General features: G+C 40.8%; 2 long non-coding RNA genes across 2 annotated transcripts; one reads left to right on the top strand and one right to left on the bottom strand.

The window, feature by feature from the left end:
• Positions 1–1,972: 1,972 nt before the first annotated feature.
• LOC120747149 lies at positions 1,973–4,417 on the top strand. The gene is made up of 2 exons (XR_005699061.1): positions 1,973–3,492; positions 3,537–4,417. It is a non-coding gene; the product is annotated as an uncharacterized LOC120747149 (long non-coding RNA).
• Positions 4,418–14,784: 10,367 nt separating this feature from the next.
• LOC120747147 lies at positions 14,785–15,726 on the bottom strand. Its single transcript, XR_005699059.1, has 3 exons — positions 15,413–15,726; positions 15,141–15,196; positions 14,785–14,983 (listed from the first exon to the last, which is right to left on the bottom strand). It is a non-coding gene; the product is annotated as an uncharacterized LOC120747147 (long non-coding RNA).
• Between the last annotated feature and the right edge of the window lie 88 nt (positions 15,727–15,814).

Genomic DNA, 15,814 nt, shown 5'->3' on the forward strand with positions numbered 1-15,814 from the left:
GGTGACAGGAAGTTTGCATGCCCATATAAGGTGACAAGTGAGCACCCAGGGAGAGAGAGAGATAAGTTAGACTCTAGCCAAATGAAGCGAAGGGAGGTTTTAAGAAAATAAATGAAAAAGATATTAATCGTATGCTTTAGTGTGTCAATAAAGGTTATAGATAAATAAAGGTGGACTTCTCTCAACCTGGAATTTTGAGTACGGCGCCAAAACCAGTAGAGTAGCATAATGGGGAGAAAACAGGCCAGATTTTGGCTTAAAATCTTACAGCTTGACCTCGCACTTGTCCCCATCCTGAGAAGAAGTTCAAAGGACAGTTAATCTCCTGATGAAGACCAACAGAACATCGTGGATTTGAGAAGAATTAATAGCAGGCAAAAGTCAGTGCTACTGACCCTTTGACACTGTCGACTGGTGACATCAGCAGCAGCATGTAAGGAACCACGAGGTGGAAACATGTACTGTAAATTACAGGCTGGGCAGTTGGACAGTGGGATAAAGAACTATGGGAAAGCACTGGACACTGATTGTCAGATTTGCCATGCTTGGAGTAATCTTGAAAGAGACGACTGAAAGGATCAACAGAAAAGAAGAAACCATGTGAGGAAACATGCACGGTGGACTGCAGGCTGGTAAGAACAGTGTGATATGGCTGTTTAAAGGCACTGAAGGTGATATTTTTCCAGGCTGGGACTTAATCTAAAAGGAAAATACTGAAGCTGGAGAATTCAAGACAACAACAGGACACTGAGAGACGAGGACCGGGACCAGTGAGAGGTGAAGCCGGACAGTTCGACTGTGAGAATACAGGGTATAATTGGACTGAAATTGAAGCCTGAACTCATGATGGTGTTTAGAGATGTCCACCGTCACAAACAAAGAGGTAAACAAGAATAGAAAACACATAGACAAAGTGTTACATGTGAAATTATTTCTGGAAAGAATCAGAAGTGAGATGGTTTTGAATTAAGAAATCAGTGAAACGATGTATGAATTAAACCTGATTATAACATACAGAGGCAATGAAGAAAGCAGCTTACACTCACTGAACATTAACATACATAGGAAAAGCAATGAAGACCTGCTTACACTTATACACATAACATAAGTTGATATTTCTGACCAGAGAGGGGGAAACGGGTAGTTTAAGTACTTATGATAATAATGAAAACGTCTCAGTCGTGTTTCTTTAGGGGCGAAACAGACCTGGATCAATTCTCCACGTGCAGCGGTCGGAAGAAAGTTATAGGTCAAGATGACTGGACATGCTAAGGCAAGTTTCTGGTTGAATTGTTCACAGCGCCATGTCTCCACAAACCTGACAAGTGGGAACTTAAAATTTGGGTTAGTAAATTTGGGAAAGAAAACTGACGGCTTAAGTGGAGAATTATGAAGGAGTCTGACACACTGCAAAAGCAACATATGTAAATTCACATACACAAGCAGAAAATGCATTAACCTTACAAGGACAAGCTCATAAAGATTAATGCATAGACATTGATTAAACCTGGCTAAGAACACAAACATACGCAATGAAGATCAGCTTGCTATTTGTATGAGTGATAGAATGGTGTGAATGTTTAATAGAATACATTTGGGTTTGAAGTTGAGGAATAACTCAAAGAAGCTATATGACAAAGGGAGTGAGTTATGAAAAGAAACGGTGATTAAAGTAGTTTTAAAAAGAGTGACTTAGGAGTGCTCTGGTACTGAGTGATCAACACTAGTGATCACTGTAGAAAGAAATAAAATAATTTAATAAGTTGGTAATGTTTAAACATATGTTTCTCTTGTTACGGCAACTTCTTGAGATATGACTCAGTATGCAAATTAGCTGGAGTGAGTGGTGACGAAGAAGCTTCCTGTGTGTGTGTGACTGAGGCTTCCAGGGGAGGAAGCATAGCAGGGAAGAGGAGTGCAGATTTGGGTAGGAAATTTCTAGTTTAGTGATTATATGTTGTCGTAAGGGGGTCTTATGCTGAATTTGAGTATGTTAAAGAGCATAAGGGGGTGATTTTTGTGTGCAATTTGTGTGGTTTTAATGAGACTTTCGGTGTATTGAGGAGGTGAAATTATGTGGTGGCAAAACTTGTGTGTTTAAGGTTGTTGAGGTTGTTGTGGTGATGGGTTGATTCTCTCAGTTAGGTTCGGGTTGTTGTTGTTTTTGTTTTTAATAGAGGGAGTTTTAGGAAACATGGACATGTCTAAGAAGGGGCCCATTATTTACAGTGCACTTAAAGAAAACCTGTCAGGTGATTTTGTTTTGTGTTTTGTGAGCTAATAATTAGCTCTATTTTTTCTCATTTTTGTTCTAAGCAGGCCTGCAACAGCGCTGACAAATTCTCGGGGAGAGCAAAGATAAGGGGGGCTTTCCAGATTACAACTGGCTGAGGAGAAAGCTACCTGTGGGGACTGATCAGGTCGTAAGTCCCTGTTTAAAAGGATTGTAAGCGAGTCAATCCAGCCCAAAAGCATAAAGAAATATTTTCCTATGGAAAATAAAAAAATGAATGAGCTCATTTTGCTGAGGGTGGAGAATCTGATCTGAGGCTCCACTATTAGCAAATATATGGTGTGAATGCATGTGAGTGAATGTGTGACTGGATGAATACATGTGGACAAACAATTTGCTTTTACCAGAGAAAATTTCCGTTTTATTGAGTGGGGTTAGATTATGGGATTATAGTATATTGTTGGGGGAAGGCCAAATGCTAAAGGGGAAACATTTTTTGATGTAACTCAGTTACCATTAATTGAAGAAACACATGACGGATAATTGTTCTGTTTTAAGTTTATTTTATGACATGGATTGGATCATGAGTGGGGAAAAACTGTGCATTTTAAGTTTTGTATGGTATTTCGACACATTTCATGTGTCAAAATAAAGGGGGAATTTAGGGTTTAATAATTTAGGATCATTTTAGGACTTTTTTGGGTCTTATTATGTTAAGGTTAAAGGATTAAAGTGAACTGAATCCTGTTTAGAAGATACAATGCCGGTTTTTCAAAGCTGTGAATAAATCTTAGAGGGAAAATTAGTGAGGGTTGAAGGAGGAGAACAGGGTTGATTTCTTTTTGATTTCTAGAAGTAGTGGTTATAATGTAGGCTTACATACAGATATTACATAGCTTTATTTTTAGGATAAAGGGGAGAGCTTATAAATAGAAATGATTTTTATACATATTGCATTTTTTGATATGAGTTATTGAAGTTATTAAAGGATTGCACACGCTTACAGACACAGAGTCCAGAAACACACATGACAGTATTGATTCCAGGCAAAAGGCCTCAAATTGATTTAGCTTTTAACTGAACTTAAAGAAGGACCAAAGAGGAAGGAAAGCATATATTTTGGTTAAGTCTGATAAACTAGAATTAGGAGGTATTTTTACATTAAAATGAGCAAAATGAAATAAAAAGGCTATACCAAAAACAGGTTATAACATAGAAAATGTGAGGTTTCAAAATGAAGTTAGTGTAATACACAGGAGGTGTTTCTAGGCAGCATCTAGCTATGATGAAATGTATACAGGAGTAATTGCTTATATGCTTAAACTTAATTGATTAAAGTGGTTGTTTTCTTTTGGAGCTTTTAGTAGAATAGGCGCTTATAATGATTTTCGTGTTAAAAAGGTGTCTTTAGGTCAGAGCGAAGGAACTTGCAGCAGCGACAGTTTGTGTACAGGATGTTGATGATCAGATAAGGGAAAATAGAGCAAGCAACCAGACGTTTAAGAGTTTTAAAGTTATGAGTAACGTTGAAGAATATATATAAATACAAGTCACTAAGTTAAGAAGATAATTAGGATCATGCTTTTGATTAAAGAGTCCCAAATAGGATAAGTTAGGGAGGTGCAGGAAAAGGTGTTTTGTTTCCTTTGCAGAAGATCTCGACGACCACAGGGAGGCCCGAGGCCTGATGAACCACCAGAGAGGGACCAAGGAAACCTAAGCTTACACATGGAGTGTTCTCGAATGGGAGCTGGTGTTTATTACTGGACCAATTAGATGACATGAGGTTGTCTGATTTGCTGAGCGAGGACACAATGTATTGCGACCTCTGGTGTGCCAGAGGTCGAGAGAGGGAATGTGGAGCAGGGAAATTATTTTACTGCTATTGTTAAATAATTATTATCATTACCATTGCATTAATAATATAATCTGCAGTACGATCATTGCTTTAACAATGTAACAGATAGCTTTAAGAAGGCCTTAAGATGTTATGCATACAGTTATTATGTTAACCTTGTATTTCAGGTGCAGGTATGACTATTTTATACACAATGCATATCTGTGCTTATTAAAGAGTTGGAGCTCGGTCAATTAATTGGGGGTTGGAAGCTTTGTTCGGCGCGATGTCCGGACAATCTATTGTGCAAGTGACTTGGAGCCATAGAAGGAATTGCAATACATGCTTACAAAACATTTATATCAGGTCATTTTATATTAAGCTTTTAAGTAGAGGTTCTTGATTAAAACATTTATTTAACAGATGATATATCCATAGTTTCAGTTCGATTATTACATATACGAGAGTGGTTTCTGTCTCTCTGTTTGGTTAGAGGTCAGGAGCTAGTCGCGAGGTGAAACAGGGTGCAATTGTGGTTAGCACACAGACACAGACACACACACTCAGTTAGAGAGAATCATTTATAGGTGGAAGTTTAATCATGTTTTGCTGAGGTTGCAAAAAGCAGTTTGTCGCAGAACTGCTGTTGAGGTGTCAAGATGACAAGCGAGCATCCGGCAGTAACAGGATGTACCGGCTATGAAAACGACGGCAACGCTCTTTTAAACTATGTTAAAAGTCATTGTGGTTTTGAATGGATCTATGTATAAAATGTATCTGTGACGCATGAAGGGGCGTCGTTAAATCAAACCCTGATGCTATAAAAATCTGTGTATGCTTTGATTAAGTCGAAGATCAATTGCTGTCTGCGTACAGAGTTGTCTTCCCACGCGTGTATTCATTAAAATCATTGTTTGACCAAGAGCTTCTGGACCATGGTGGTTTGTACTCTCCTTCCTCAATTTTTGAACCTTGACACTGGTTAATGTTTTACTGGTGCTGGAGGTCTGTTGGACTGCTGAGGGTAACTGGAGAGAAAATGATGTGTTTTTTCATTGGACGTTAAGGCGTCTGGGAAGGGATCTCAGACCATTTACATTCTGGGCCATCTGACCTCAGGAAATCACATGATAAGGTGGGGCCAGGTTTCACAATGAGCTCACCCGAAACCCTGGCTGATTAGGACCCACACCCGCTTTCACACCTTGGCTCATGTGATTAGGTAGAGGATCATCAGGGGGTCCTTTGTCCCTCTTTGGGGGGAAACTCCCACTGGTTTTAAGTCTGGGACTCCCCACCATTGACCCTTAGAACTGAAGAAGCTTCTCGGATGAGAGGTGAAACGTCTTCAAGCAACTCAAGAAGTCCAGACGCTTTTCTTTCCAAGCTCCTTAGACTACGATGACCTGGATGACTGAGAACCTTCACAGACTTAAGTATTAAATTAATAGTTGGTTTTCATTCTTTGTTTTTAGATATTTTTTTTCTATTCGTATCCCCTCGTGTATTTAACTGGCCAGTTCAGTCCAATTTACTTTGGGAAATATTTAATCTGAGGTAGGGATGCACCGATACTGGTATCTGGTATCAGCCTCGATACCACATTTTCTAAAGTACTCGTTAAAAGTTCCCCGATACCGAGGACTGATACCACGGTCTGAGACCTGTCTATGTTTGAGCGGCATGTAAGGGGTTAATCACAGGCGCCGAGTGCCCACCCCCAGACCCCGGCTGCATCTCAGAGCTGGGAGAAGGCGAGGCGAGACAAGTCAGCCGTGTGGAACTATTTCAAAGTGAACGAAGTCACGAAAACAAAGGCGGACTGCAAATTGTGCTCATCGAAATTGTCCAGAGGAGGCTCTAAAGGTAGCGCATTTAACACAAGTAATTTAATCAAGCACCTAAAATCCCAACACGACAACGAGTACAAAGAGTTTGCCCACGCTTATTTACCCACGCTTATTAGCACAGAGGAGCATAGCTGATGCTAAAGCAGTGGGACGGAAAATAGTTGGGCATTTTAAACGCCTTAGCCTACTCCCACCTCGAGGACATTCAGGGACAGCTCAACCAGCCAATAAAGAGGCTGCAGCAGGACATACAGACACGCTGGAACAGCACGTATTACATGACATCAGTCCTATTTTTCCACATATTAATACATTTATGAATTTTGTGCAGGTATAAAGATCGCTTCTTCTCCAACAACACTGCTCCAGAGGCCAAGCTGCACCTGAAGCAGGAGCTTCTAGAGCTGAGGCAGAGGGGAGTCGGGCAGAAGCTGCAGAACCTCCTGCTAAACTGTTCCTCAAGGCCCAGGCTGCCGCTGGCAGCAGGTGCTGCCATTGAGCTCAACACATACCTCGGAGAGGCCCCAAGCCCTCGTGAAGACAGTCCTCTGAAGTACTGGGGTGTCAACAAAATCAGGTTCCCCACTTTGGCTAAAATAGCCCGTAAATAGCTCTCAGCCCCATGTAGCAGTGTGGACAGTGAAAGGCTTTTTAGCTCAGTGTCACACATTATAGATGAAAACAGAAACAGTCTGACTGCTGATGATGCAGAAAAGCTACTTTTCTTAAAAAACCCTGCCACTCACTGTTTCTCTCCATTTAGTGAGTCATCTTAGACTTGATGTTAATACCTACCTCAGCTGCACTGACTGCCACAGTTCTATGTCGGTGGATGTTGTTAGTTTATTCACATATTGTGCACTAAATGGCAAAGATGTTTATTAATGCCCCTTGTGTTGTCCAAAGCGGCAGAGTTTAAAATAAACTGAAAAATACTTGAGTTGCACTGTCACTGTTTAAATTTTTTTTATAATTATTTATTCTGTAATATGTTGCATACAACATGCTTTTATTTTAAATAAATGTTCTTAATTCCAAACCAGTCCCTTGTTTTGTTTGTTGTTAAATTATAGGACTAAAGCTGTTACCTGTAAATTTAAATCATGTTTTTATTAAGTACTCGGTATCGGCGAGTACTGAAATGCAAGTACTCGTACTCGTTTCCAAAAAAGTGGTATTGGTGCATCCCTTATCTGAGGTAAACATTTTGCTTTTCATTTGACCCCTGACCTGTCTGCTGTAATGCAGGAGGCAGGTTTATGACCTATACTGCAGCCAGACACCACAGGAAGCCTTCCTCCATGTTTTCTTTACAGTAATTGATTCAGCCAGTTTAAGTCTCCTTTGTTTTTGTGCATTAGATCACTGTGTGGGTTGTGTTGAGTGGTTATGTATTTGTAAGTAGCCATTATGACTTGACTAGTGGTGTTTATCTCTTTTAAGGGTCTAGTATCATCAGTTAATTAGTTTTTACTGTTTGGATAATTATAACCATCATAATCAACCGAATCATCTCAACATGTATTTGCTCAAAAATGTATTTATTACCACAAACATGTATTTAATTATCAACAAAAGGAAAATCAACAGTTTCTAGAACTCCAACAGGGGCAGGACTTGGAGGTACTGGGATTTCAGGAGGCAGCAGAATGGTACACTGGTCAGTGTCATTATTATTGACCTGTGATGGTGGATGGCCTTGGAGGGAGCTGAGAGGTAACTCAGACCTCTTGTCTTCAGGACACGTAAAGCAAACATACTCCTTCTCAGCAGCTGGAGACTTAGAGACATCCCAACTCATCAGCCTCATGCGTTTGGGCATCAAATGTTCCTCTTCATCATTAACAGAAAAAGCAGTAGAATACCTGCGCTTTCTGCAGAGACCTAACTCTGCAGTGGGTGGAGGTCTCGGAGGCAGAGGAACATCACTAGGACACATGTCATGGTTCGAATTTGAGGAGAAGACAAACGGCTGCATGGTCTCAGTGGATGTCAGAATAGGTGATTTTATTATACATATGTACATATGGGGAAGATGAGCAGCACAAGCCTCTAAGCGCTGATCTCCCCCATATGTACATATGTATAATAAAATCACCTATTCTGACATCCACTGAGACCATGCAGCCGTTTGTCTTCTCCTCAAATTCGAACCATGACAATCTGGTGCCGAAATCCCGGTTTGAGGAGGGATATTTTAAGGAGCTTGGCTGACGGCCTAGTGGTGTCAGACGGACGGCCGGGAGCTACACTGAGTGATGGGCCCCGAAATATGAGAGGTAAGCACCGCCTGTTGATGGATCTCCAAAGGTGCCCAATTGGAAAATAGATGCTAAATTAAAGGTTCACTCAGTGGAGCTTCTGTTCGGTCCGTGGTGATTCTGGGGTAATTAGTGTTAGATGTTTGGGGAACATTTGACTGATAAAATTGATTGCTGTTTATTGGGGGAACGAATTTTGAGTTAAGAGGTTATATGAGGTTAAAATAACACGGTTTAAGGTGTGTGGAAACAAATATCACGGTTTAAGAAGTGGAAACCGATGTGGGTGGCTGGATGCCAGCAGTCACCTGGTTAGTGTAGGGTTTTTGGTTTAATTAATTAGCAGAGACGCGGTCTCGGGTCTCAGGTAATAAACGGGGGCTGAGAGCTCACCGTGAGGCTTTTAAAACAAGTAAATTTTATTTAGGACTGGAGACGCGGTCTCCTATGGATGCAGTTTGTCCAGCAGGTGGCACTGACTCCTACTCGCGGACGCGCGTTTAGGCTTTTAGCCCGGAGTTGGCCTTCCGCGGGGATTCGGACTCCCGTCAAAAAGGCTAGGCATTCAATGGTTGATTGCCTTACTGCATTGATTGATCGACAGGTCTGGGACCGACCGTGACCTTTTAACGTGGCTGACTTGTGAGTTTTAAGTATAGCTGAAGGCGTGGGTTTGGTGCCAGCGTCGGACGTGGAGCTCCCTGCCAGATGCGGGAAGCGGTTTTAAAGTAATTAGAACTTAGTAATCTGACCGTTTTCAAGGCGGCGTACTTGAAACGGTAATTGGTCAGCAAGAGCGCGGCTCTGGGCTGAAAGATGCTTTTAAATTAGTCAAAAACTTAGGTGTAACCTCTTCTGGCATAAGACGTCTATGCGGGCCCGTGTGTAAATAGAATATAAATTACGTGTGTGTGTAGATAAAGTGTAAATTACTTGTTTAAAACTGTCTGTTAAGTTGTCCTGTGGTTGCAGTGTTTTGAGTGTTCTGAAAAAAAGGAAAAGCAAAACTCTTTTCCTTTCTCTCACTGAGAGGGGACGGTGTGTGTGTGTGTGTGTGTGAGACAGGAAGTGTGCATGCCCATATAAGAGAGATGAGGTAAACTCTGGGCAGACAGAGCGTAGGAAAAAAAAGGAAAAGTGTCTCTCTCTCTGTCTCTGTCTCAGGCAGCAGCAAGGAGGGGGGCGTCTAACCCCGCAGTGTGTGTATGAGCAGAGAGGGACAGAGAGGGGGGCAGCGTCTGTGTCCATTTGATATTAGAGGAAAGGTGCAAAACTTTTTTTCTCTGTTTCTTTGGCGATGAGTGAGCATGAAGCGAATGCAGCTTTTAAGAAAAGAAATGAAAATGACAATAATGCTATGCTTTAGTGTGCCAATACAGGTTACAGATGAATAGAGGTGGACTTCTCTCAATCTGGAATTTTGAGTACGGCGCCAAAACCATTAGAGTAGCATTATTGGAAAGAAACAAGCCAAAGTTTGGTTTAAAATTTTACAGCTTGACCTGGCACTTGTCCCCATCCTGAGAAGAAGCTCAAAGGACAGTTAATCGTCTGAAGAAGACCAATAGAACATCGTGACCACTTGAGAAGAATTTACAAGCAGCCAAAAGACAGTGCAACTGAACTGTTGACCCTGAAACCAAAAATTGACATGCACTCTGAGTTACAGGCTGGACAGTCGAACGGTGGGAAGCACTGGACACTGATTGTCAGATTTGCCATGCTTGGAGTAATCTTGAAGAGACAGAAAAGAAGAAACCACGTGATGGAAAATGCACGGTGGACTGCAGGCTGGTAAGAACAGTGTGACATGACACTGAATGTGATATTTTGCCAGGCTGGGACTTAATCCAGAAGGAAGATACTGAAGAGAAACAGAGAGGAAACGAACTGTGTTTGTTGGTGAATTCAGGACCACAGAAGGACACTGAGAGAAGAGGACGGAACCAGTGAGAGGTGAAGCTTGACTGTAAGAATACAGGGTATAATTAGATTGAAACGAAAGCCTGAACTCATGATGGTGTTTAGAGATGTCCACCAGAAAACTAAAAGAGGTAAACAAAAGAAGATAAAATAAAGAGAGACAATAACTGACAATTACATAAGTGAATGGAAAACACACATACACAAAGTGTTACATGTGCAATTATGTTCTTCTAGAGAATCAGAAGTGAGATAGTTTTGAATTAAGAAATCAGTGACACGATGCATGAATTAATTCTGACTGTAACATATAGAGGCAATGAAGAAAGCAGCTTACACGCACTGAACATTAACAAAAATACATAGGAACAGCAATGAAGATCTGCTTACACTTATACACATGACATAAGTTGGTAATTCTGACCAGAGAAGGGAACCTGGTAGTTTAAGTGCTCATGACAGTAATAAAATGTCTCAGTTGTGTTTCTACAGGAGGAAAATAAACCGACCTGGATCAATTCTCCACGTACAGCAGTCGGAAGGAAAAACCTATGGGTTAATTTGACTGGATCTGATAAGGCAAGTTTCTGGTTGAATTGTTTACAGCGCCATGTCTCCACAAACCTGACAAGTGGGGCCCTAACTTCTGGCAGAGGACCAGGAATGCTGTTAATAAGGTGGGAGTTTATAAATTTGGGTTAACAAATTGGGGAAAGAAAACTGACGGCTTAAGTGGAGAATTATGAAGGAGTCTGACACGCTGCAAAAGCAACATATGCAAATTCACATACACAAGCAGAAAACGCATTAACCCTACAAAGACAAGACAAGCCCACGATGATTAATGCATAGACATTGATTAAACCTGGCTTAGAACACAAAGAAAAATAAAACAGCTTGCTGTTTGTATGAGTGATAGAATGATGTGAATGGTTAATAAAAATAAAAAAAAACATTTGAGTATGTTGAATCTAGGCATGTTAAAGTGCATAAAGTGCAAATTGTGTGGTTTTATTTAGATTTTCGGTGTATTGAGGAGGTGGAATTATGTGGTGATGGGTTCTGTCAGTTAGGTTTGGGTGGTTGTTGTTTTTGTTTTTAAATAGAGGGAGTTTTAGGAAACACGGACATGTCCGAGAGGGGCCCATTATTTTTGTAACAGTGCACTCAAAGAAAACCTGTCAGGTGATTTTGTTTTGTGTTTTCATGAGCTAATAATCAGCTCTCTTTTTCTCATTTTTGTTCTAAGCAGGCCTGCAACAGTGAATAATAGGACATATTCTGGGGAAGAGCAAATATAAGGTGGGCTTTCCAGATTATGACTGGCTGAGGAGAAAGCTACCGGTGGGGAACGTGTTAGCAGGAGCAAATAGGATCCTGCAGCCAGAGTCGAAATGACTGAAATTCAATGAGGGAAGCTAGGAGAGTTTTGTTTTATTTTATTTTGGGGTTTCTGAAGTATGGGGAAGGTTTTACCCTGGGACCAAGTTTTAGAGTTGGTATTTTTTACCTATAAGAGAAAGAATATTCAGTGACAAGTCCGAAGACCCAGGCTTCTTTTTATTTACTTTTGATTTTTGATTTATATTTTGAACAGTGCACTGATTTTTGTTTCTGGATCTTTTCTTTAAGCAGATCTGCACATCGGAAATTACAAGCATTACACGTCGGCGAGAAAATTGTTGTAAGTGAGTTTCTCCGCATTGAAATGGGTTCTGGAGGAAACACTTGTGGGGACAATTAGAAACGAGAGCCCCTGTCTAAAAAAAAAAAAAAAAAAAGGATTCAGCGAGGTAATCCGATCTCAAGTTCTTGTTTTTCTTTTGGAAATGACGTCATTTTGCTGAGGGCGGAAATCTAAATGCGGCGATGTTTTCCACTATCAGCAAAGAAAGAAAGAATGGATGAATGAATGAATGAACGGATGAAAGACTGGAAATAAAACAAACGGACTGACTGGTAAAGGATGACAAGACTTGACTACGACTTAAGGTTAACCTCCACCTAGATAGAACAAGAGGGTGGATGAATTTATGTGTGTTTCTTTTTACAGGAGTAGAAGGATGACAAAATATTCAAGGATGAGTGAACTTTTAAATGCCATTTTTGTGTCTTGTGTTGCTTACAGAGGTAACTGCGCAGCGTTAATAGATATATATATTCTTCTTTACAGCGTTACAGTTCTTAATGTTTTCTTCTGACAGGAGATCTTTTTATAGCACCTCTGGAATGTGGATGCTTGACTGCGGTCAATGTGCTGCTAAGGTTTGCTTTGCTTTGGTAAAAATGCGGGCAGTAGAACACAGACAAGTGACATGAAAACAAAGAATAATAATAAAACAAGTAATAATAACAAATAACTAATTTGGGGACAGTTTGACCTAGAGCTCACTAACTGGCCATTAGGGGGCTCTGAGTGATAAACTAGTGAAGTAACATTGCCCAAGTGTGAATAGAATGAATTGCGGCAATAATAGGGATTTAATGATTGGAGAAATCCTGAACATGATACATGTCTGTTTTGCTGAATCTTTTATTACTCTTATGATTTACAGGGGGTTGTAAATAAGCTGCTTGATTTAACGGATTTGCTTTTTAGGTACATTGGGAGTTGAAGGAGCTTAACATGTAACTGCTGACTAACGTTTTTACACAGGGTTACAGCTTGGCGGGAGAGTCTTTTGGAGAGGATGTGTAATGTTCTTGTGCAGCTTCCAGTGGGGAGATTGCAAATACAACTAGAACTATTAATTGTGACTAATCAAAACTAACCTGAAACTGAGGAGGTTTTAGATAAGGAAGAATTAAATCGGATATGAAGTGCATCTGGTTTTTGATTGCAGGTGTGACCATGAAGATTTTTGGTACATATTGCAGGTGGCTGCTCATTGTAGAATTGTGCTCAGGCTCATAAGGTAAAAGCTATATAAGGGGTCGATGATTTCGTTTGTGTCCTAATGATTTAGGTATGACTAAATTAAAGGTTTTTTGACAATTTGGAGAACCACTGAGGAGCATAACTAGATGATCACAAACTTGAGTACTACATTTAAATGGAAGTTGGAATTAAGAATGCCCAATTTGTTTGAGGTTTGTTTACTTTTATACACAAATTGTAAATGTGCTTATAACGAGCTGGCACTTAGTCTATGAAGGTCAGTAGTCAACAACATTAGGTTAGGAGAGCCAGCGAGGGAGGTGTGTTGGCTTTCTGTCTCTTGCAGAGGAGGGAACAGACACCAGACAAGGTCACAGATAGGTGAGGATCCTTCGCAGCAGAGATAGACACAGTGACGGCCGAGACACCACCTGGGTCCAAGGCTCATGGCGTTTGGGTTCCGGGTAGTCCCCTCGAAAGGATGGGTCCCATTAACACAACAATAACCATGAAGGGGTGGCGGAAATCCAGGAACACCAGACCAACGAGGGTGAATGAGCAGAGGGTAGCTCAGGGAAAGGCGTATTCCAAGTCACAACACGGGTGGTAAACAGAGGCAGAATAATCCTCTGCAACGTGGCTGGCTCGCTCAGTAGTCTACCTGGCGAGTCGAAGAAAGAAGAATCCGAGGGCGTTTCTTCACTCCAAGAGGAGGTGGCAAGGTGGCCTGAAGCGTGACAGGCTGAAACTCGAGTCTGAAGCTAAAAGAACAGCTGGGTTGTGGGACAATTGGAAAACTAACGAGGTGTTGGGGTTGATAAGTGTCATAACGTGTTTGTTTGGTTTGGAGACAAATCCTGGTGTGAGTTGGGCTGGCAAGCCAGCCCAAAGAGGAGGAATGTGACCAGGAGATATTTTATTTTGTATTCTTATGATCACAGTTATAATCAGAAGTATCAACCATTAATCATTTACCATTGTTGAACCAGTTGACAGAATAATCTTTGAATCACATCTAGGTGACTTTGACTAGAATATTAATCTACACAGATTATCAGTACTTTAATCAGTCTATTGTTGTTCTGTACTATTCTTGTTATTTGCTTAAAGCTGTTTCACAGTTCTGTAACCACTCAGAAGCCTGTGGGTCCTGTTGGACCCTGCCTTAGTTCTATGTTCAGTTCTGCACGTACACAGGCCTTTAAAGACCATGCACGCTCTTATATAACGCATGCATGTGTACACACACACTTAATAAGAATAGGAGGGTCGTCTGAGGACAGTTTTCTGATAGATATACTTTCACAAAAGGCACAAATGTAATACACACTTGTTTTTCTCTAAAAACTAGCAGTTCATGTCCATATTAGGTAAACTCTCTGAACAGGCCCAAACTGCTATCATGTCCAGTAATATCTAACTGTGAGGGCGTCTCAAGACAAGGCCCCTACATGGTTCCTGTTTGACACACACACACTTACAATAGATATACACACCACACATACTGGTTTTCTCTGAGTGCTGGACTGAGTGAAAACATCTGGAGGCCATATAAGGGGAAACTTCCTGAGCTCTGGGAACTGACTGTTACTTACCATGTGACTTGACGTCATCATTGTAATAAAAACCTTGTGACGTGGTTGTTCGGTGGGAGATCAGCGCTTAGAGGCTTGTGCTGCTCATCTTCCCCATATGTACATATGTATAATAAAATCACCTATTCTGACATCTACTGTGACCATGCAGTCGTTTGTCTTCTCCTCAAATTCGAACCATGACACACATGAAAAACGTCACTTCATCATCGAGGGATGAATGATCGTTTTTCAAATCTGGATGCATGATCTTGTCAGTGTCCTTCGACTGAAAGCTGGCATCAGCAGGTGGTGGACTTAGGAGCTCACATGCAGGTGCGCTGATAGGTCGGAACATGAAAGCGGGAACTTCATTGTCCAGAGCACAACGGTCTGCACTGGATGAGCGTGGGAGCTTCTCCTTTGCCTGTGGAGGAGGCAGACTTTGACTTTGTGTTGCAGAGGAACATTCAAGTCATCTGACGTTTTGCTCTGTTACATATTATTATTGTTGTTGTTGGATTTTTCTTTAAAAATTCACACGATTGAATGTTTAGAAACAGACACAGTGAAGGGTAACTTACCACAGCTCGAGCCATTTTAGGCGTCTGTCAAGGCAAAGACGCAGGATTTGGTTTCTCTGTGTAAGATTACAGGACAGTTGTCAGTTTCATTTTCAAGTCAGTTGGATAAATTCATATCAAACTTCTCAAACTGTATCATTAAAGCATTGTTTAGGTGGACAAATATGAAAGATATGAAGATAAAAACAGTAACAGCTGGCAATCAAGGGAAAACAACCTTATGAAAAAGGTCTTAATCATTATTGTTTTAAAGTAAATCTTTCAGTCCTTACTTCAGTGATTGTTTGAAGTCTCTGTGCTTGTTGTCAGTCGCAGATTTGTGTAAAATATTTGCAGTTTGTGCATAAAGTTTGCAGGAGCTCCAAAGTTTGTCTGTTCAATACCAAAGTAATGAGGAGACTGAGTGCAGGTTTGGAATCCTCAGTGACAGAAGAATGCAGCAATGTTTGAATTTGAATTTGTTATTGTTTTATTAACAACAACTACCAGGATCATACCATAGCAACACAGTGATGCCCAATCAAATGTCAGGTACAAGGGATAGCCCACATACACATCCAACAGCACAGTAAAGCAATGGGCACCAATGCCACCAGTCAGGCCTTAAAAATACCTGAGTTATATAACAGCACACTGACAGTGTCTCATCCAAAAATATGAAATGTATAAATACA

Source organism: Simochromis diagramma, unplaced genomic scaffold, assembly GCF_900408965.1.
Source record: "Simochromis diagramma unplaced genomic scaffold, fSimDia1.1 OVJJ01000419.1, whole genome shotgun sequence".
Taxonomy (NCBI): domain Eukaryota; kingdom Metazoa; phylum Chordata; class Actinopteri; order Cichliformes; family Cichlidae; genus Simochromis; species Simochromis diagramma.